Source organism: Peromyscus eremicus, chromosome 1, assembly GCF_949786415.1.
Source record: "Peromyscus eremicus chromosome 1, PerEre_H2_v1, whole genome shotgun sequence".
Classification (NCBI taxonomy): Eukaryota; Metazoa; Chordata; class Mammalia; order Rodentia; family Cricetidae; genus Peromyscus; species Peromyscus eremicus.
In genome coordinates this window covers 139,001,179-139,024,109 of record NC_081416.1, presented here as the reverse complement: position 1 = coordinate 139,024,109, position 22,931 = coordinate 139,001,179, and the positions used below count along the sequence as shown (strand labels likewise).

The 22,931-nt window shown below is 39.9% G+C and overlaps 1 pseudogene; it reads right to left on the bottom strand.

Annotated features, from left to right (window-relative positions):
* Positions 1-7,398: 7,398 nt before the first annotated feature.
* Positions 7,399-16,273, bottom strand: LOC131918454 (large ribosomal subunit protein uL16-like; annotated as a pseudogene).
* Positions 16,274-22,931: the final 6,658 nt, after the last annotated feature.

Genomic DNA, 22,931 nt, shown 5'->3' with positions numbered 1-22,931 from the left:
TAAGCAAAAGCTTTGTCAAGACATTTCTAAGGCCAGATGAAATAAGTAAAAGACTAAACATAGAAGGTTGATAGTTTATTGTTTGTATTTACATTTGTCTTTTGAGTCAAGGTCTTGCTAGCCTGGAACTTAATCATCTGTAAACAAGCCTGGCCTGAAAATCATAGAGTTCTACCTGCCTCTGCTTCTGAAGTACTGGGATTAAAGGCATGCTTCACCTGGAACAGTTATGTAAGACAGAGATTCACTCTGACCTCCAGATACTCTTAACTGAACTTCCCAGAAGCATGATAATAGGTGTGGCCACCACCGCCTGACTTTGGATATTTTCATATTAGCATCACATATGTGTACATTCTAGAGTGGGTAGATATAAATCCATTTATTGAAACAGTAATACTGACTAGAAAGTGGTGCATACAGGTGATACTAATATACAGTGTTGGATATGCCATGAGTATTGAGTAAATGGGTAGCTTGAGCTACAGTGTGGGACCTGGTTTCAAACCACCAAAAAAAAAGAAAGCGACAACCTACCCACCAAAAAAAATTAATAAATAAAATCCAGAAATTTTGAAAGTAAGTGTAAAATATAGAAACTATATGAAGTCCCTTTTTAATGACCACAGAAAAGAAAACCAGGATAGGATGTAGCCTGCCTTAGCCAGCACATCAGAGCAGAGAAAATTATTGCCCTAAAGGCCCCACTTTTCTGCAAAATTGGTTCCTTGCCTACACATTACAAGAGATGGGGAAACTAGCTATGCATTGAATGATGATGAGTTTCTGTGTTGTGGCTCAGGGAAAGTGACACATGCCCTCTAAGGTTGCTTCTTTGTAATAAATTTACTTCTATTGAAGGGTGCCCTGTAAATTTAAGCAGGCATACTCAACAGATTACTTCTGGATTTTTTATTCTTAACATGAAGGGGTTCTGGGTAGTCAAAGCTTGGCCTCACATTCATTTTGTTTGCTTGTATTTTGTGGGTTTTTTGTTTTGTTTTTTGAGACAGGGTTTCTCCGTACAGATTTGCCTGTCCTAGAACTCACTCTATAGACCAGGCAGCATTGAACTCACAGAGATCCATCTGCTTCTGTCTCCCTGAGAACTAGGATTAAAGGCTTGTACCACCAAAGGCCAGTGAGGCCTCACGTCTTAAGGCCCAGAGTACATGCAGAACATAGGCTGCATTTTTCTGCAGGAATAATGGTTTTCAAAATGGGCTCTGATTGGGACAGTGGGTGCTACAGAGTCTGAGACAAGGAGTGATGTTCAATGTTGGACACACTGTAATAATGGACTGTTAAAGAAGCTCAGTCAAGTGCTTGACTAGTGTTTTCCTGGCTCCATTCCCAGTACATTATAATACAGAGTATGGAGGTGCACACCTGTAATAACAGCATCCAGGACATGGGGGCAGGAGGATCAGAAAATCCAGATTATTCTCCACTGCTGCAAGTCACAATAATAGGAAGTAGGATTTCAGCTGATATGACAAGCTAATACCTGAAAGAAACCAAGGGCCTTTCAGAGGTCAAGGTGAGGCTCAAGGAGTCTTGGTGATATTGGCTTTTGCTTATTACCCTTTCCTACTACAAATTTCTTGTGTGCTATAGTAGCTTTTCCATCATTCAATGGGCACTATTCACCCTCTACTAATGGAATATTTAGATAACTTTCTGAGCAGTAATGCAGCCAGGATCCCTAATTTCAGGCCTCTGTCATTATTATAATTAGTGGGACCTGGCCAGAACCATCCCCAGGTGGATAAAGTGTCTTATCAGAGATACCTCTGTACTCTCTAAGAACAGACTCAAGCATCCAGACTATCTGTTGGAGAAGGCCTGGCAGATGTGCTAATTGAGCTTACCTTTCCCCTTTCCAAAATCTTATCTCTAGTTTTAGATCCATTTTTAATATTAAGTCAGAACCTAATTATTACTTACAGGTACATCAGGCTGACTCAGGAAATCCAGTCACCCAATGCACTCCCTTGCCCTGCCAGAAAACTGCAGTAACCAAGATAGCTGGACAGATAAGGGGCCAAAGAAAAATAAGGCAGTTTTATTTCCACCTGTCACTGATAGACTCCTAACACTTTAATTACCCACTTCTAAGAATATATGGTTGAGCACCTAAAATCCCCCTTGCTCAGAAACTAACAAATTCAGCCCTCAGTTGATTCTATTCCCCATTGGTCACTTCCCTTTTGGGTTGCAGATGATGGCTGGCAATTACTGTTCTTTTGTGTGGAACTCATTGCCCCTCCTTTTGACCCTGAGGAAGTCCAAGTCTGGTGACCTTGCTTTAACCAGAGCATTGCTATTGCATGGGTATATAACTGTAAACCTCCAAGACTTGGGAGGGTGAGACAGAGAAAAGAAATGAGAATGGAAGAACTAGATGGGTAAGAACTGGAGAGGAACGAACTGAGATGGGGAAGAACTAGACTGAAGGGCTACAAGAGAGTACCAGAAGAACGAAATGGAAGATGAGGAAGAATCAGATGGGGAATAACAAGATGAGGAAGAACAAGATGAGAATGAAGGAGATGGGAAAGGAGCTAAGATGGGAAAGAACTAGATAGATGAGAACCTAGATGGGGCAGAACTAAGATGAGAAAATTAAGATAGAACTTAGAAGGAAGGCAGATACATGTAGAGAGAAATCAGGCAAAAAAGGAGCTAGACATGAGAACAGAACTGAAGCTGTGTAGATAGAATTTTAACCTAGAGGAATAAAGTTGATGGATGAAAGAGCCTGTGTACTTAGATTCTTTTCCTGAAAATAATTTGCTCTGTTTGTAGCTTCTCTTCTGGGCCCCTGGGGAGAAGATTATTAAGGCAAGACCCTAATTATTTTCACGACTCCACCACATAGCAATCTGGTGGCTAACTTGGGATCCATGAAACCTCCTCTCAAAAAAAAAATGAAAAAAAGTAAACAGCAGATATATGGCTATACATCACTGGGCATATGATTAACACTATCAGTAAATATTATTATCTGAAAGATTACAATATATATTCATAGATTCATGAAAGGAAAACTCCAAGTTATAAAACATGATAACACCATTTCTACAAATCAAGATCTGTCACTCAAAAGTAATTGTTCCTTTTACCAATTTAAAGACATCACATACACACATATGTGTTTTTGATATATATCAGAAATAGATAAATACTGAAACATTATATGATCTCACTTTTCTGGGTGGAGGCATAAAACTGAATTCTACGGAAGAAGAAGTTGAACGCTGGTCACCAGTGTTGGGGCATGGCTCAGGGAAATGTTGGGTTAGGGCTCTATAATTAGGATGCTTTAGAGGAGTTTTGAGGTGACTCTAGCTGAGAGTTTGGTTTTCCAGAACTTAGAAAACAAGCTCCCATGGAAAATTTTTGGGGGAAATAGGAAGCCTGCAATGGTGACTGTGGGGTATTACTGTCAGTCTGCCTGATGGCTGAATCCTGCTCCTGAAAACAAAGATGTCAAAAAAACAAACAAACAGACAGACAAACAAACAAACAAACAAAAACCTCCTGTTTCTTGGATTGCCCTTGTAAATGGTCTCATAATTTAAAAGTTCAACAAGTAAACTAAGAACTAAACAGTGGTGTGGGACAAGGAACAACATGGTGGACTCCATGATGAGCAGTCTACCTCCTATAGAAGTAAGGTGACAGTGGAATGAAAGTTATTAATGATAGAGGATAAATTAAAAGTAGAATTACAGATGAGTTTCAACAGCACTATCTTAATTACTGACAAGTGTCAATGCGAAACCCATAGCTCGCTTCATAAAGAGAGTAAAAGGTAGTTTATTCTGGATCCATTCTGAGTGACCATGGCTTACAAACATAGATTTAGGTTACCTCACATTCCATTTTACAACATGGAAAGAGTTTCAAGAAGATTAATTTTTTATATATTTTATACAGAACAAGATCATAAATCAAGGCAAATTTAAAATACATTGGCAGGTATATCAGAGAGACAGATACATCAAAATGGGGAAGCTTTTCTGTTGGTCTAAGACACTATCTGATGACGTTATGAATTATTGGGTTGGTAGAAGCTAATTGATTCCTAAGTTTACAGATTCTAAAAGGTTTTATACTTTGCTTTGTTTTTAAATAGTTAGTGACGATATGTTAGTTCTAACACAACTTGTTCAAGAAATGCCTGTTCTGGAGGGCTGGTACTAGACCAAGATAAGATAGCTAGTCTTCAGACTGGCAATATTCACTGTCTCCACAGTACTGAAATTGTAATGTGTCAACAAATCTATGCACACAAGGCTTCTTTTCAAAAGCTTTAATTTGCACAGTGAAGGTAAAGTGAAAGGAGACTTGGGTAAATATACTATGCTGAATTTTATGGAGGCAAAACACACAATATTTCTGCGCCATTTTCAAGTCCCCTGATCTAATGATATAAATTAGGTTAATGATGACTGTTTTTGTAGCTCAGTGGTAGAATTTTTTAACTACTTTATATATAAAACACTGGATATAATTCTTGGCAATGTGTGGAGGGAGTCCAAGGAGTCCACAAAAGTGAGATATTCAGATTCACTGAAGACCAGAGGGGAACAACTAAGCCCTTGCCCTTTCACATAAATTCATTAACACCCACAAGGAAGTCATGCTAGGAGATTCACCTTGTGCAAACAAATTATGTCTCATGTGAATGGATTCTCAGTGTGTTGCCTAATATGGTCAGCTTTAGGCAGAATACATAAACGTTCTTACCTCTTGTCCAGAAAGACTCTAGGGCAGAGTGACCATATACAAAGATGAAGTCAAAAGGTCAGTTGTGTCACAACAGCCTTTCCATGAGGCAATTTCCTGCATAGCTTTTACTATAGGTAATTATTCACTCCACAGAGAGGATCATCCTAGTCCTGTAGGGATTCTGAATGTCACAGGATCTTCTTGAATGCTGTACCTCAAAAAACAAGTTATTGAAATGTTGTATGAATTGGTAATTGGGGTGGCCATCTAGACAGCCACTTCTAGGGCCCAAAAATAATACTTTCATGCTATCATGTGCGGAAACTCCATAAGGACTGCTCTACTAGGCTCTTCATTTCATTTCTCGACTGTGTATCCTTCATATGATATGGACTAGGCCTTGACGAAAAAAGTGTTGAGACCTCTGATCTTTGCAGTTAAGATGCAGCATGAGCATGCAGCAAAAAGAGGGAAACCAAGAAAGACAAGGAAAGAGGAAAACAAGAGATATAGGAAAAGAGAAAGATGAAGAGTCAAATGTGGACAATACACATAATATCCTAATGTATTTGCTGTAATCTATAGGAAGCCATAAATTGGAGCATCAGCATAGTACTAGGATTACCTCTTAGTGGTCAACACTCTATAAGGGAAATCTGAGAAAACAGATGATGAGCACTGCAGCTTAAGGTTCTCCTCAGTGTGGGGTCCTGGGAAGAAAGGAAATAAGCATCAAAACAAATAGAGTTTGGCTGTGGAGGATACAGGGGAAGATATTAAATGCGTTGTAATACAGTACAATATTCAGCATCTTGACAATATATCTTAAACCTGTGGAAACACAAGAACCAGTCAAAAACAACAGAAGTACATCGAAATAAATGGTAAAAATTACAGCAAAAATCAACAGAAGGGAAATAAAAAATATAAAATAATAAATAAAGTAATCCCAATCATAATAACTAAATCAATGGTTCTCAACCTTCCTATTGCTATGACCCTTTAATACACTTCCTCATATTGTGGTGACCCCCAACCATAAAATTATTTTTGTTGCCGGGCATTAGTGGCACATGCCTTTAATTCCAGCACTGGGGAGGCAGAGCCAGGCAGAACTCTGTGAGTTTGTGACCAGCCTGGTCTACAGTGCAAGATCCAGGAAAGGCACAAAGCTACACAGAGAAACCCTGTCTTGAAAAACCAAAAAAAAAAAAAAATAATAATAATAATATTTTTGTTGCTACTTCATATCTGCAATTTTGCTACTGTTATGAATCATAATATAAATACCTGTGTTTTCTGACAGTGTTAGTTGACCCTTGTGAAAGGATTGTTGATGCCCAAAGTGGTTGGGACCAACGGGTTGAGAAATACTCACTTAAATTAATCTTGGAATAAACGTAACTAAGGAAGTGAAGCACCTCTGTTATGAGAAACTTGATTAAAATCCTGAAGAATGAAATTGATGGAAAGATCCTTGTGTTCATGCATTAGAGTAACTAATATTGTAAAAAAAGAGCTAAATGACAAAAAAAGGAAATTTATAGATTTAGTGCAATTCCCATCAAAATTTCAATGACATTCTTCATAGAAGTAGAAAATAAATCCTGTAATTCCTACAGGAGCACAAAAGATCCTGGACAACCAGAGCAATCCTGAGCACATAGAAGAGTGCTATAAATGTCCTCATACTAGATCTCAAGTTATACTACAGACGTATTAAAAAGGATGAGATGTTGGGGCTAGCATTTAGAGGAGAAGGGGGAAATGTGGTAGGTATGTAAAATTTAAAAATAAATAAATAAATAAACAGCATTATGCTGACAGCAAAACAGAAACAGCCCTCAGGAGACAGAGACCTCAAATTCCTGAGTTGAGGCCAGCCTGATCCACAGAGCAAGTTCCAGGATAGACAGAGTGGCACAGAGAAGCCCTGTCTCAAAAAACCAAACCAAACCAAAAGACCCAAATTCCAGTAAAACAGAATATAGGACTTGAGTATAATTCCTTTATCCTCAATGCCTTGATTGAGAGGGATGACAAAAATAGACACTGAAGAAAAGACCCCAAGGACAACCATGTTGAAACTGGCAGGGCAGTGGTGGCACACGCCTTTAATCCCAGCACTTGTGAGGCCAAGACATGCAGATCCCTGTGAGTTCAAAGCCAGCCTGGTCTACAAAGTGAGTTCCGATAAAGGCACAAAACTATACAGAGAAACTCTGTATCGGTTAAAAAAAAAAAAAAAAGAAATTGAAACTGTCTCTGTCTCTGTAAAAAATCAACTTCAAATGAATCAAAGAGTGTTGCAATGAAATACCCAAAGCTCTGTTAAAGCAACTGTAGAAGAAAAATAGAGTAAAGTAAGTACTTCATGACTCTGGAGCAGGACAAAGACTATCTGAAGAAGCCTCCCTTAACTCAACTAATAATGCCAAGAATTTCCAAATGAGATTAGGTGAAATTACAAAGGTTTTCCACAGCAAAGAAAACCACTGAGTAAAGAGACAGTCTACAGAATGGGTGTAAATTTTTGCTAAGCAAACATCTGATAACAGAATAATATCTATAATATGTAAAGAATTTTTTTCAAGCATACTGGATGTGGGATTTATTACTGAACATGATTTGGTTGGGTCCAAGAGAGCACTGTGGAATCCCTCAGGAGTGCAGGGCTCGCCATTTGTTCAAGGGACCGTGACTGGGGATGTATTTGACCCCACAGCCATCAGGAATGAGCCACTTCTCAGCAACCTTGTCTTCAAATCCATCTGCATTAAATTTGGTGAAGCCCCATTTCTTTGAGATATGGATCTGCTGGCAGCCAGGGAACTTGAATTTGGGTCTACAAAGAGCCTCATTCACATTTTCCTTATTCTGCAGCTTGCTGCAGATGGACATGATGACCTGGCCAGGTGAACTCTGGCCACTGTGACCTGGGGCTTCCCAAAGGCACCACGCATACCTGTCTGCAGCTTGTCAGTCCCAGCACAGGACAACATCTTGTTGATTTGGATGACATGGAAAGTGTGGAGTCTCACTGGAATATGAAAGCCATCCTTGCCACCACACTTTCCCATGTGTTTGTTGGCACAAATACTGGCAGCCCCCAGAGATTTGCTCATTATCATCTGATACCATGTGGCCCCAAAGTGGGAATTCATCAACTTTTGCCTTCTTCAGTTCTAAGGCAATGATTCAGATTTTAGCGACTGGGACATGCCTTTAATCCCAGCACTCAGGAGGCAGAGGCAGGTGGATCTATGTGAATTCAATGCCAGCCTGGTCTACAGAGCGAGATCCAGGAAAGGCACAAAGCAACACAGAGAAACCCTGTCTCGAAAAACAAAAAAAACCAAAACAACATACAAACAAAAAAAAAGAAAGAAAGAAAGAAAAAGAATAGTCTATATGCATGAGAAAAATGTTCAATCAAAATAGCCCTTGAGGAAAATTAAAATTAAAACTACATTGAGATTTCATCTCACCCTTGTCAGAATGGAAATCTTTAAGAAAACAGGTAATTGCAAATGCTGATGCAGTTGTAAGGCCGAAGCTTAAACATTTTTAATGGAAATGTAAAATAGTCCAGCCTTTATTGAAATCTGCATCATGGTTCCCCCAAATTAAAAACATTCTAATATGTGACCAAGCTACACTACTCCTGCATATTTACTCAAAACACCCCAGGTCAATCCGTCACAATGAAACTTTCACATCGCTGTTTCTTGTAAGACTATTCATAATGACTCATTTCTAGAATCAATATAAATGTCCATCAGCAAAGCAATCATTAAAGACAACATGATGTACATGAGTGTCCCAGGATACTCCATGTGGGTCACAAATGAAAACAAAACATAAAGACATGAAAGTGAAGTGGGTATTTTGAGAAGGGTGGTGACTGTGGTGGAGGATAAGAAGGGAATAACATGTCCAGAATATATCACATACATGCTTAAAATGATCAAAAACCACATTGTACAATAAAATGTGGAGAATATGCACAATGGATTGTGTATGGTGTATTGGATATATACACAATGGAATGGTGGAGAGGGAGGTGTATAGGGCAGAGGTCGGGAGGTGGGAATATGAGGGATTAGGATGGTCTAGTTAGGGGAGGGGCAGAGAGGGGAAGTAACTAGGGAGAAATCTGTTTTTTGTTTGTTTGTTTTTGAAATAGGGTTTCATTGTGTAGTTTTTGAAGTCCTTCCTGGAAAACACTCTGTAGCCCAGGCTGGCCTCCAACTCAAGAGCCAATATGGGATTGGGGAAAGACCTGGTATCAGGGAGGCTCCAGGAGGTCCACAACAATGACCCAAGCTAGGGCTTCTGGCAGTGGTGGAGAGGATGCCTGAACTGGCCTTCTCCTGTGGTCAGATTGGAGACTACCCTAATTGTTATCATAGAACCTTCATCCAGTGACTGATGGAAGCAGATGTGGATGTCCAAGACCAGGTACTGGGCCGAGCTCCAGGAGTCCAGGTGAAGAGAGAGAGGAGGGATTCTATAAGCAAGGGGGGTGGTCAAGATCATGATGGGAAACACACAGAGACAACTGACCCAAGATCATGGGAGCTCATAGGCTCTAGACCTACAACTAGGGAGCCTGCATGGGACTGAACAAGGTCCTCTGCAAGTGGGTGACAGTTGTGTAGCTTGTTCTGTTTGTGGGTCACCTAGCAGTGGGTACAGGATCTGTTCCTGGCACATGAGCTGACTTTTGGAACCTATTGCCTATGGTGGGATATCTTGCTCAGCCTTGACATAGTAGGGAGGAGCTTGGTCCTGCCTCAACTTGATATGCCAAGCTTTGTTGACTCCCTTGGGAGGCCTTACATTTTCTAAGGAGTGGATGTGGATGGGAAGTAGAAAAGATGTTGGGGTAGGGAATAGGAGGAGCGGAGTGTGGGGAAACTGTGGTTGATATGTAGAATAAATAAAAATAGGTAAATAAAATAAAATAAAAAAATAATTGTAGCAATATCTTTACTGTATTAATCTCCCATTTTCCCAATTAGCCAGAATGGCAGTGTCTTGTTTCTGTTTGAATTGTTTGAAATGTAACTTGGGTCAGGACCTAAAAGAGATTTAAAGATGGCAGCATATGTAAACTGCATAAGCATAAGTTAACAAAATCTTCCATTGGAGTTCAGGTCTTCCTTGGGCATTAGCTACAACCAGCCACATGCTATTTCCCCTCAGGAGACTGAGCCAGGCAGATCTACTGAGTGAGTTCCAGGACAGTCTCCAAAGCTGTTGGGGACCGACTCCGGACAGCTGTGTCCTTACTTTATCAAGCCTTACAAAAGCAGGAAGTTCCTGGCCTAACCCGCGGGCTGTACAACTTCCTGGAGTACGTACTAATCAGCCAGCTGCAGGGGCCTGGGACCAAAGTGACCTCACCCTCCCTTAGGAATTTTCCATCCTTCTCTCCGTGCTTCCCCTGTTCCCCCTCTCTGCCTGAAGCCCTGCTTATAAGCCTCAACACCCAGGCAATAAACGAGACCTTGACGCAACTCAGACTGACTCTGTCTTCCTTTATGCGCCTGGTCTCCTTTCTCTCTCGCCCCCATTGATCTTTCAGGAGGTACCTCCTCGGGTCTCATCAAATAACCTGGCCCGCGGGACCAGGCACAAAGCTACAGAGTAAATGCAGTCTCAAAAAAACAAAAAAAAAATGGGGCTAAGGATTTGGCTCAGTGGTAGAGGCTTGCCTAGCAAGGGTAAGGCCCTGGGTTTGGTCATTCAGCTCTGGAAAAAAAAAAAGAAAATATAATGAAAAACCAAATATATATATAATCACAGAGGCCAGAAGCCAGTTCTCTATCTTGACATCTACTAGAGGTGCTACATTGAATTTATTAGAAATAGTGAACTAGAATATATTGCTTAACAACTGTAAAGTATTTCAGATTAAAAGCAGCATTGTTCAGAGAAATAAGTAGCAAACTGCAACATTATAGTTAAACTTTTATTCAAAATACTAATAGGAGTACACTAAAATAAGTGAAAGATGTAAATTACTGAAATGCTTCTCAGGTTGAATTTATAGTTTAAGAATAAAAATGTGCATTTTTTGAGTCAAATTACTCAGCTCTTTTCTTTTTCTTTTCTGAAATTGAAAGCAATCAAGCAGTCACCAAGTCTCAATTTGTAGAAAAATTAGAACATATTGTTCTATTGTTCCATATTGTTATATAACATGGATCAAATACATGGGGTATTTGCAGACTCAAAAAGAAGTAGAAATGAAAGCAAATAAGAATGCTGTGTTTTTAAGTATTACTGAACTAGTCATTAGTTTTCTTTTCTTGTAAAATGCTAGTAACCCAATAAAGTGCAGAGAGGGCACCACAGGAAGTCCTGCAGTTCTAGTCTGAGGTCTGAAAGAAGAGCTCAGTGTATATTTCCCCTCTCCTCTCTTTCCTTTATCTTCTCCAGTCTTTCAAGTCACAACCCTCTGGCAACCCAGTTGCCATGGGAACAGTGACTCTTTTTTTTGTTTTGTTTTGTTTTTCAAGACAGGGTTTCTCTGTGTAGCTTTGCGCCTTTCCTGGAACTCACTTGGTAGTTCAGGCTGGCCTCGAACTCACAGAGATCCACCTGCCTCTGCCTCCCGAGTGCTGGGATTAAAGGCGTGCGCCCCCACCGCCCGGCGGAACAGTGACTCTTGTAACAATAGAAATGGAAAAGTCATCAACACACAAGTAGGAACCTTTCACCACTTGGAGTACTTGGAGCTCCTGCACACTGGGCCAATTCTCCTCACTTTTTATTGTTACTATTTGTGGTATAACCCAAGTCTGCTCTGTACCCCAGGAGACACATATTTTATACTGCAACTTTTATTCCCACTTATCATTGTGTTTTTTTTAATCTTTTCTTTTTGTCTGTCTATCCTCTGTCCAATCACTCTTGATATAAACATCATCTTTGCTATATGAACACAAAGGGAAGCCAAAAGCATACAGAATACTGGGAAGTTGTGGAAAGAGTAATCTTTGCTAAGAAACCAGTAAAACTGTTTATATACACAAATGTTCCATACCTCTTTGCAAAGGTTGATGGTATTCTAGACAGCATACTAAAGCTTTATCCCAAGATTGCACAATGCATAGTATGAAGGCCAGAGAACATTTAATTCTGACTTTGTTGGAGGTCCTACATTCTGGCCACAATTGATTGGACTGTGCCAATGTAGCATAAAGGCAGCTTTAGACAGTAGATGAATGGATGGTTGAGGCTGTGTTTCAATAGAGTTTTATTAGGAAACAAAACTTCATGAGGTGGATAGGTCTTGTTCCATTGGTCATTAGTAAACAAAGAGAATAGGTAAAATACTGTTTATCCAAGTAGGAAGGTGAAAAATTGGGCTCCTGTAGGCAAGGAGTATTGTGTTTACACCCCAACAGAAACTGTTGACCTAAAAATTGTGAATATGGCCAGGCGGTGGTGGCACACACCTTTAATCCCAGCATTCTGGATGCAGAGCTAGGTGGATCTTTGTGAGTTTGGTGCCAGCCTGGTCTACAGAGCAAGATCCAGGACAGGCATCAAAACAACACAGAGAAATCCTTTCTCAAAAAAAAATGTGAATATGTTTAATTCATAAAACAAAACACATACTTTATATTTCAGAATTATAACTGACATGAAATAGTGCCACGAACTCTGATGTTATTACATCCCTTTACACTGTATTTGAAAAATGTACTGACAAAGTATGTTTCATCTGTTTCTTGAACAGTCTTCTAGGCTGACACACATATTTCTTTATGAAAATATACTATTAATAAGTGCTCTGTGAGTAAATATCAGGAATCCCCATCCTTGTTATTTCCTCATCCTCCTCCATCCCCAGTTCAACTATCAGGTCCCTCTGCTTACTCCCTATGCCTGGATTTGGGTCATATATTGCTTCACATTATTAGAAGAATAGAGAGCCTAAAAATATACATGACTATCTGATTTAAAATTATTTAATTTTAAATAAGTTAAACCTCCCTAAGAATCCTCTGCTGGGGTAAGAGAAACAATGCAGCCCTGCTGCCAGCTGGAGGGAAAACTTGTTTCCCAATAATAAATTTCACAGTTCAGACATCTTATTGGAATGCCTTGCAGGACAGACCTGGACCAGAAGATGATGGCTCAGTGATGACGAGAACACACCTTGATCAAAACTTCTGAATTCTGTGTACTTCTTCCACTCTGTTTAAAACTAAACCTCATGTCAGGACCCTGAAGACAGGATTGAAGGGTAGCTAAATTCTCTTATTTGTTCTTCTTCCCATGTGACAAAACTGAACAAATCTTTCCCTGTTTTAAATGTTACTTGTCTCTTAACTGAGAATTTTTTGTCTGGTGGCCTAGCCTAGATCGTAGGGGCTGCCAAAGATAGGGTTTTAACCTAAATACTCTAGTAACATGAAAGCTTGGCTTTAATATTTAGGAGGCTTCCACAAGAATCCTAAGTCAGTTTAGCTAGAATTCCCATCTTCTTATAATATTGATTTCTGTGAGTTCTTGGCTGAAATTCCCACGTTCCATGCTGAATTCAGAGTTTCTTTCATTGTTTTCTATCCTCCTAAAATTTCTCATTGTCATTACTTAATAGTAATGTACATTTTTTGTTATTGTTTATCAGTTTAAAGAAATTCCAACATAATCAAACATAATAATAAAAGGAAAAGATTTTGGGAGGACTCATGACAAAGTTACACAGACATGTTTAAGGTCAAGAAACAAAGTTATGGAAAATACCTCAATTGACTATTTGTAAAAAGCTTTGGGGAATTTGGAAGAACAAACTATTTCTACTTTATTAAATAAGTCAACATTTACCAGATGTGCTGAGTATCATGTAAATAATTTTTTGTAAACAAACACGCAGTGTGATATTATAAGTCAGCAGAAGCAGCAGGCATGGCAGCACACCTAGGAAATGCAAACCATGAAAAAACTACTTAGAGCTGAAGCTGAGGTGCTGAGTTCCAGACCATAGTGGGGTACAAAAGGAGACAATATTGTTGGGAAACAACATTATTATAATCCAACATACTGAAGTGCTCTGAAAAGAAAAAAAAACCTGTGTTTAATATTCTACAAACCTGGTTTACTGTGAAACTGCAAAGTTGAAAATTCAAATCCAATTTTTTTTGGGCTATCATTTTTTTTTTTTAAGAAGTGAGCTCTGAAACGGGTAGCTTCTGGAGTGTCAGAAGAAGGGGAGGTGAATGTAGCTAAGATTATCAATCTGTAAAACAATTTTTCTAAAAGGATAGTCCCTCTTATAAGCGTTTAAGCTTAAAAGATTATTTCATTTAACTCACAAGATAAAGTGTTACCAAAGAGAAAAACTGCTTATACAGGAAACATAAACCCTAACAAGTAGTAAACGATAAATGTCATACATGTCAGTTAAACCAGTTTTGCAGTCAAACATGAACTGTGTGTTTGTCCATATGCTTGTATATCCATGTATGTATGTGAAATGATTCAGCTTAATAGAATTCACTGTTATGCACAGATCTCCAGGACCCCATAAGACCACCAAGGAGACCGAATCCCATATGTAAAAGCAAAGAGCCTTTATTTTCAAACTAAGAGCCTGGTCTGTCTGTCTGTCCAATGCAGCTGTGAGAGCAAAGAGCCCTGAGCTCAGGCAGGATAAAGGTTTTTTTTGTTTGTTTGTTTTGTTTTGTTTTTTGTTTCGTTTTGTTTTTTTTTCGAGACAGGGTTTCTCTGTGTAGCTTTGGGCCTTTCCTGGAACTCACTTGGTAGCCCAGGCTGGCCTCGAACTCACAGAGATCCGCCTGGCTCTGCCTCCCGAGTGCTGGGATTAAAGGCGTGCGCCACCACTGCCCGGCTGAGTTTTTATTATAGCAGAGGTTGGGGTGAGGGCATTTCCAGGGTTCAGGACCCCGATTGGCTGACATTTGTCTAGGGGTATCTGTAAAACAGAAATAGGTGTGTGTTAAACTCAGGGACATCTGGCCACCTTATCTAATGGTTGGAATACTTGGAATGTCAGGTATTTTGACTTAGATGGAGGTCTTCCCTGGGTGGGGTCAGCTTATGGCTTTTCCTGGGCCTCGCTGTTGCCCGCCAGTAAACCTGTTATAGAAGCTGTGTCTGGGCCTCTAAGGCTGTCATGGCAGCTGTGTGGTCAAGCTGTTTGGGGGCCCCTCTATATTCACATATCTCTTCAACACCTCAATAAATTCAACCTGACTGTAAAAGCAGACTTGAGACTCTTTTCCTGTTTCTTTACAGAGAATCATGAACTGAACTTCTCCTCCAGCAATTCTGCATTATGTTTTTGCTTTGATATAAATATTGAAAAGAATCCTGTTGTAGTTTTTCATGAACTCCATCCTATTTCAAACTTACTAAGCTAGTTTTGAATCTTATCAACACTCTCATGCAATGTCAGCCACAGTTTTGTTGGATGCTAGGTGTCGCTGTGGTTATAGTGACCAAAGGTTTCCAAAGTATAGTGAGGTATTTACTTATTCCCCCCCTTTTTTTCTTTATTGAGATTATAATGAACTGCATCATTTTACATTTCCTCCTTCCAAGACCTCCCATGTACCTCCTGTTCTCTTTCAAATTCAGGGCTTGCTTTTCTCTATCTGTTGTTTGGGATTTAAGGATCCTGAGCTTAGAGTTCAATTGTCTCCTTCCTAGAGGATAATTTGTTAGCCTGACTCAGCATCTTCACATTAGATCAAAAGGAATTTCTTTCTAGATAACATTTTCTGGGTCTCTCTCTCATTAAAGTTTATTTTGTTATTTCATGTGTGTTTGCTGTCACATGAGGTATATGCCTGATGCCCTTAGAGGCTTTAGGAGATGTGAGATGTCATGACTTGAATTAGAGATAGTTGTGAGCTTGCATGTGGTTGCTGTAAAGTGACCCTAGTTCTCTGGAAGACAAGGCACTGCTCTTAACCACTCAGCCACTGCTCTGCTCTTTTTTTGTTGAAAAAATTGTTTCCTTACAGTATATTCTGATCACACATTCTTGTTTCCCAATTCATCCCAGATCCTCCTCACTTCACCTACAGTGTGCCATTTCTTCTCTCTTCTCTCTCTCTCTCTCTCTCTCTCTCTCTCTCTCTCTCTCTCTCTCTCAAACAGACAAACATAATAAAAGGACAATGAAAAAAGGCACAAGAAACATAACACAATAAAAAACACAATATTGTAATCAAAATAGACAAGGAAATACCAGTAATTCAAAAAATGTCCAAACAAACAGTATGAGACAAAATGTCTACAAAAAAACCAGTGGTTGTCTTTGGTGTTGACCACCCATTCCTGAGCAAGAGGCATAACCTGAATTGTGGTTAATGTATCCATAGGCCTGCACAGGTCCAAGCCTCATGAAGTCCCAGTGCTTAGAAGGGGAAGTGCAAAGTGTCTTCCACACCTCACCAAGAATATCTGCATCTACATCCACTTGCAAAGGAAACTGGTTTTCTCCAATGTAGCATCTGTTGTTACTTTTTTGGACATTATTAGACTTCATTTTTTCTGAATATCCTACTTTTCCTTTCCTTTTACATGATACAATGAATCAGTGAAGGGGAAAGTGAGTTAGAAATGGTAAAATGTTCTGTTCAGATTCAACTCTGTGTATACATATATGGAAAATGTATTATTTATTTATTATAAACCCAGGGGCCTAAATAGTGGCCCACTATAGGAAACTAAAATAATTAGTGAAAATTCTGCATCAGAATTGCTTTTGTAGGGGAAGATTTGTTTTTGCTGCTGCTGCTGCTGCTTTGGTTGTTGCTCTTTTGAGACAAGAGTTACTATATAGGTCAGGTTGGTCTGGAATTTTCTATGTAGAACAGGCTGAACTTTAACTCTGAGATCCATCTGCCTCTGCCTTTGAAGTGATGGGATTAAAGGTGTTTACTACCATGCTTTAAAGGAGAGGAATTCTAGACATCTAGAAATGGAATGGAAGGGTTCCCTAAAGCCTGTCAGGTGATGCAGTATGGATATGGTCAGAGTGCTGTGGAAATGAGGGAACTAAGTGATACATTAACCATCCCTCTTTGAGACACAAGTTTCATAATCCATGGCAAATGAGTCTCTCCCTCATAAGAGCCATGGGATGCACTTGGTTATTGCAGTATGGGGAGCCCATGAGCATCAGGTAGTGGAGCACAAACAAAAAGGTCAGTTATTACCTCAGAAACTAAGCATATGAAGGTGGCAATGGATGTCACTATGAATATTAGAGATTACAAAACAATGGAGGAGGAACAAAAATTATTAAGTTATCTGTGATTATGTTTAAAGGCTTTAGGCTAACATGGAAACTGGGCCCATAACTTGCCAAAGCTACCAATGGGGCATCATGGACTGTCCCAAGCAGACAAAGTACCTGTTTAGCTTACTCTACATAGTGAGTTCCTGGTCAGCAAGGACTATATAGTGAGACCCTTTAAAATGTTTTTTTTAAAGATTAAGTTTGTCCTATTCAGTTTGTCTCAACCCAAGTATGCAGTGTATATTTCTGTCCTGCAACAAGACAAACTGGGGCCAGATGTTATTTGTCCAGCCCTAGGACTTTTAGCACTCATTTTGATTAATGGAGCAGCAAGGGTCATGGTACTGTCCTGGAGCATATGAGAACTGTGGAAATGGCTTGGTAAACATGAGAGCAGCTGTAATGGTTTGAATGAGAAAATTTCCCCAGAGATTCTGGTATTTGAACACCCGAATCCCAGCTGCTGGCTCTGTTTAGTGAGGTCTGGGTAGTCCAGCCTTGCTGGAGAAAGTATATGACAAGGAGTGAGCTTTGCCATTAAAAGACTTGTGTGGGTTCCCGTTTTCTCTCCCTGCTTACTGCTTGTCCTCTACAGTCTCTGCTCTCTACTTGTATTTAAAGAGATAGATTTCAGATTCCTACACCAGCCACCATAATTGGGGAGAACACTGAAGTTAATCAAAACAGAGTGATGACTGATTCAGAAGATATAATAACAACACTGCTAAGATAGCAATCCATTGCACAAATATACTACATGACAGTGTGCTCAACAAATATGCATAATTTGTATATAAAATAAGATATTCCACTTGGTCTAGGTCTCTCTGTTTTTATCTCTCTCTGTCTTTCTCTCCTTCTTTCTCTCTTTCTAGAATGATGGCTAAATAGGGTTAATGGGCATTCTTGAGAATACCTAGGAGAAAGAGAGAACAAACCAAATATTGTCCTATGACTTTACATGGTTACTCAGTGCCTGCAAAGGCACACACAGATCACGTACGTGCACAATCAGACACATCTGCACACATATATACAAAATAATTAACACAATAATGATATTTGAATTATTTATTTAAAACCATGTATATGGTATTGTGGTGGTCCGATTAAAAAAGGCACCTACAGACTCACAGGGAGTTTCATTATTAAGAAGTATGACCTTCTTCGAATAGGTGTAGTGTAGTAAAAAAGTGTGTCTCTGAGGGTAGGCTTTGAGGTTTCAGATGCTCAAGCCAGGCCTAGTGGCCCTTCCTCTTCCTGCTGCCTGCTGATCCAGATATAGAACTCTCAGCTCCCATTCCAGCACTGTGTCTGCCTGTGTGTAGCCATGCTTATTACCATGAAGATAAATGAGTACACCTCTGAACTATAAGTCAGCCCCAATTAAATGTTTTCCTGTATAATAATTGCTTGGGTCATGGCACTTATTCACAGCAATAAAACCCTAACTAAGACAGAAGTTGGTACCAGGGACTGGGGTACTGCTGTGATAGGCCAGAGCATGTTTTTTTTTCTTTTTTTCCCTTTGAAGAATGTAGACTTGGCTCTTTGAGTTAGAAAAGAAGTCAAATGCTGTAAGTGAAGTTTAATGGGCCATACTAATAGAAGCATGAAAGACCATGGTGCTGAGGGTGATTTCAACAGTGAGGTCCCAGATCCTGATGTCTCAGAGGAGAATATTAATATATGGCCTAGAGTCTATTCTTGTGGTATTTTGGTGAAGAATGTAGATACTTTCTGGCCTTATCAAAAAAAAAATCTGTGTAAGGTTAAATTGAAGAGTTTGGATGAACAGCTTTGTCAGAGGACATTTCAAAACTACCTAGCATTGATTGTGCTACTTGGTTAGTTTTGACTACTGTTACAAAGATCTATAATGAAAAGAAGCAAGCTGAGTAAGAAAATCTACAAAATATACAGTTTGAGGAAGCACCAGGAAGTCATTTAAAGTAAAACCTGATGCTAAATAGAATAAAGGGAGTGGTAACCTCAGGGCAAGACTACTCCCCCCTCAGCTATTGGTGGAAGTTTCAAGGCAACTCTACATAGTTAAAAGGGAGGTTGATTTTGTGGGGTAACTTACAAGTAAAGGGTTAGTTTACTGAGTCTGGGAAAGGTGTAGTGCTGTCCAGCAGTGTTCTCTGGAGAACTCTGCTTGGTCTACCTCCAGTGTCCAGAATCCAGGAACCAAGAGAGCCAGCACATCCAGATTTCAGGTCTTAAGGGCCCCTGTCTCGGCTCCACCTTATAGGTGTGATAGTTAAAAAAAGCCTCAAAGGGGGTAGTACTTCCATGTCAAAGCTGGAACAGCTGCCCAGTACATCTCTCCCTTTTGTCTAAATCAGAAAGTTCTAACCTAATACAAAACTATATACATTAGGATTGATTATCACATATTGTCCAAGAGGAATAAGGGATAATGACCTAGACAAGATCAAACTACCACCAACACGAACAATAACAAACAAGAGACACATACTAAAATCCAGAGAAGTCTGGAACATAGGTAAATGGCATGTTACAGAGATCATTCCAAAGATCATTCCTATCCTGAAGAACCTGAATCTAATACTTAATATGTTCTAGCTAAGACAGAAGATTGTAACTGGAACTGTCAAGTCTTCCATCCCATCAAAGACCTGAGAAGGAATATAATAATACCCATGAAATTGGAGAAGGATGCAAGCAACTTTCAGGAGTTTTGAGAGAGTAGACAGAGACAGCTGGCAGCCTGGACAGTGACCTAATGTTTCTCAGTACTGTTGGTGCATTCAAATTGACTATAGGCCTAGAGTATCTCAGGCACTTCTCTCTGTGTCCTGTAGAATGTCTAGCAGTTTCCTCTGCAAAGCAGGAACCTGAAGGACCATTTTGCCAAGCAAAGTTCAGTGGTCACCTTCCTATGGGTCCTGCATGTCCAGTCAATACAACATTGTGTCAAGCAGTCCAGGCAAGTACAGTTTCTTGCCCAAATGCCTATTTTTGTCAAGAAGAATATAAACTCCATATAGAGTGTCTTCAATGCCCATTCTCCTCTCTGAAATAAATCAGTGCTGCCAGGATCAGATGTCTCACTGTCCAGAAAGTCTAATTTGTTTTTGAGACAGGGTTTCTCTGTGTAGCTTTATGCCTTTCCTGGAACTCACTTGGTAGCCCCGGCTGGCCTCAAACTCACAGAGATCCGCCTGGCTCTACCTCCGGAGTGCTGGGATTAAAGGCATGCGCCGCCGCCACCACCACCACCCAGCTAAGTCTAAATTTTTAAAACATTTTAAAAGCCATATTCTGTAGGTCTTTCAAGTGTTTGAAGATTACCTATGTAATTGAATTGTATCTATGTATACCTAGAAAACTCAACATGAGTATAAATTTGACTATTCTATAAGACCAATTATCAATCTGTATTTCTTAATTATCCATTACAATCTAAATGAGTTACATAAACATAATACCCCAAACAAGAATAGAAATATATATACAGTATAACAAAATTAAGTTTAAACTTGTATCAATAAACTAAAATCCATAGCAATGTAAAATATTTCTAAACAAGATGTTGATCTTTAAAAGTAGGTTTATTAATCCACCCTTTCAACCTATCATATTTACACTATCCCCTTTTGTTCTTTAGAAAGAGATCACATTTATAATCAACCTGTATAGGAAAGATAGGATATCTTCTTTAATTTTGCCAAATACAAATAGACTAGATCTTATAACTAGACTAGATGTTGTAACTGTAATTCTTGCTTGATAATTGTTTTGTTATATGTAATTTTACTATGTTAAAGCTTAAACCTTCCTTTAAAAAAAAAGAAAAAAAATGGAAGTGCTGTGGCTAGAGCTCTGTATGCTGTGAAAGTTTTTTTCTGATTGCTTAATAAATAAAGTGCTGATTGGCCAGTAGCCAGGCAGGAAGTGTAGGCGGGACAAAGAGAGAGAAGAATTCTGGGAACAAGAAGGCTGGGTCAGGAGTCACCAGCCAGACACAGAGGCAGCAAGATGTAAAGGTACTGTTTAGCCACAGCCACGTGGCCATGTATAGATTAATAAAAATGGGTTAAAATTAAGATATAAAAACTAGATAGCAAGAAGCCTTCCACGGCCATACAGTTTATAAGTAATATAAGTCTCTGTGTGTTTACTTGGGTCTGAGTGGCTGCAGAAGCCGGGTGGACACAGGAAAACTTCAGCTACACTCAGTTAAGGTTTGAACCAGTGAAAAGGAACTAAGAGTTTAGGTCCAGGCATGGTAGTACACCCCTTCAATCCCAGCACTAAGAGAAAGAAGCTAGTGGATCTCTGAGTTCAATGCCAGCGTGGTCTACAGAACAAATTCCAACACAGGCAAGCTTAGATAGTAAAGGAAATCATCAAAAACAGAAATATGGTGAAGATATAATTGAATTAGGGGGCTATGTTCCAGACCCAGCAAGCAGTAAAACTTGGCAGCTTTAGAAACAAGGGCAAAAGAAAGTAGTTATGGAATCTCCCTTCATGGCTAAGGAAAACTACTAATGCCAGGTGTGTGTCTGGGGTGTCCCTGCATGGAGGCCTAGAGTGGCTGTTGTGTGAAGCTGTGATAGTGAAGCCTGGATTGCCTTAAGACCTCAAAATGTTGGAGATGCCAGAGTCGTGGGATAACTGCTAAGGAGAATGGCAGACAGGGAATGGAACCACCCCAAGAGAGGACCAGCCCAACAAAACTGAAAGGAGTTGAAGATCTGAAGGGCACTTTGACATCAGACATGGAGATATGGAGTTTAGAGTTTCCTAGCTGGTTTTCATTCTTGTTTTGGTCCGGTATTTTTTCACAATTCTCCCTTTCCTCCTTTTTTTGAACAGTAATATATATCCTGTGGCCTTGTATGTGGGAAGTGTGCAATCTGCTTATCAGTTTTGATTTTAGAGCAACTTATAGTTAAAAGAGTGCAACGAGTCTCAAAAGAAACTGAGCTTTTAGACATTGTTGAGACTTTGATAGACTATGGGGACTTTTTTGTTTGTTTGCTTTTTGAGACAGGATTTCTCTGTATAGCTCTGGCTATCCTGAAACTCACCCTGCAACCCAGGATGGCCTCAAACATGGGGATCTATCTGCCTCTGCTTCCCAAATGCTAGGATTAAAGCTGTACATTACTCTTGCTGGAATGACTATGGGGACTTCTGAGTTGGACTGAACACATTTTTGAATTATGATAAGGTTATGAAGCCTATAGGGATCAGGGAGTATAATGTGGTGCTGTGAATGAAAATGGCCCACATAGGCTCATAGGGAGTGGCACTATTAGGAGGCATGGCCTTGGAGTAGGTGAGGCCTTGTTGCTTATGGAAGGAGTGTGTCCCTGTGTGTGGTTTGATTTGTCAGAGGATCAAGCCAGGCTCAGTGTCATTTTTACTTCCTGCTGCCTGCTGATCTGTGTGGGGCGTTTACCCAACCACCCCCACAGTTCCCCAGAGTTTTCTTGAGTGCGAGCAGCAGGAAATATTAGATAGAAGGATTTATTGCGGAGAATATCGCGGAGATAAACAGATAGAAAATAAAGGATAGCCTCGAGAGGGCCTGGAACGTATTCCAACGGGCCCGACTATCTCTGCCCCAGGGTTTTTATAGAGACGCCAAGGGGTGGAGCAAAAGACCTCCTCCCCCAGCACAGGCAAGTGCAGACCATCTCAGACACCTGCACTTAGGCCCGTGGTCTAATCATCCTCTATGTGGACCTGCTGGGTAAAGCCACGAGGAACCCGAGAACGGGCTCCCACAGATCTGGATGTAGAACTCCCAGTTAGCTTTTCAGCACCTATCTGAATGTGTGTTGCCATGCTTTCTAGCATGATAATGGACTAAATCTCTGACCTATAAGCCAGTCTGAATTAAATGCTTTTCCTTATAAGAGCT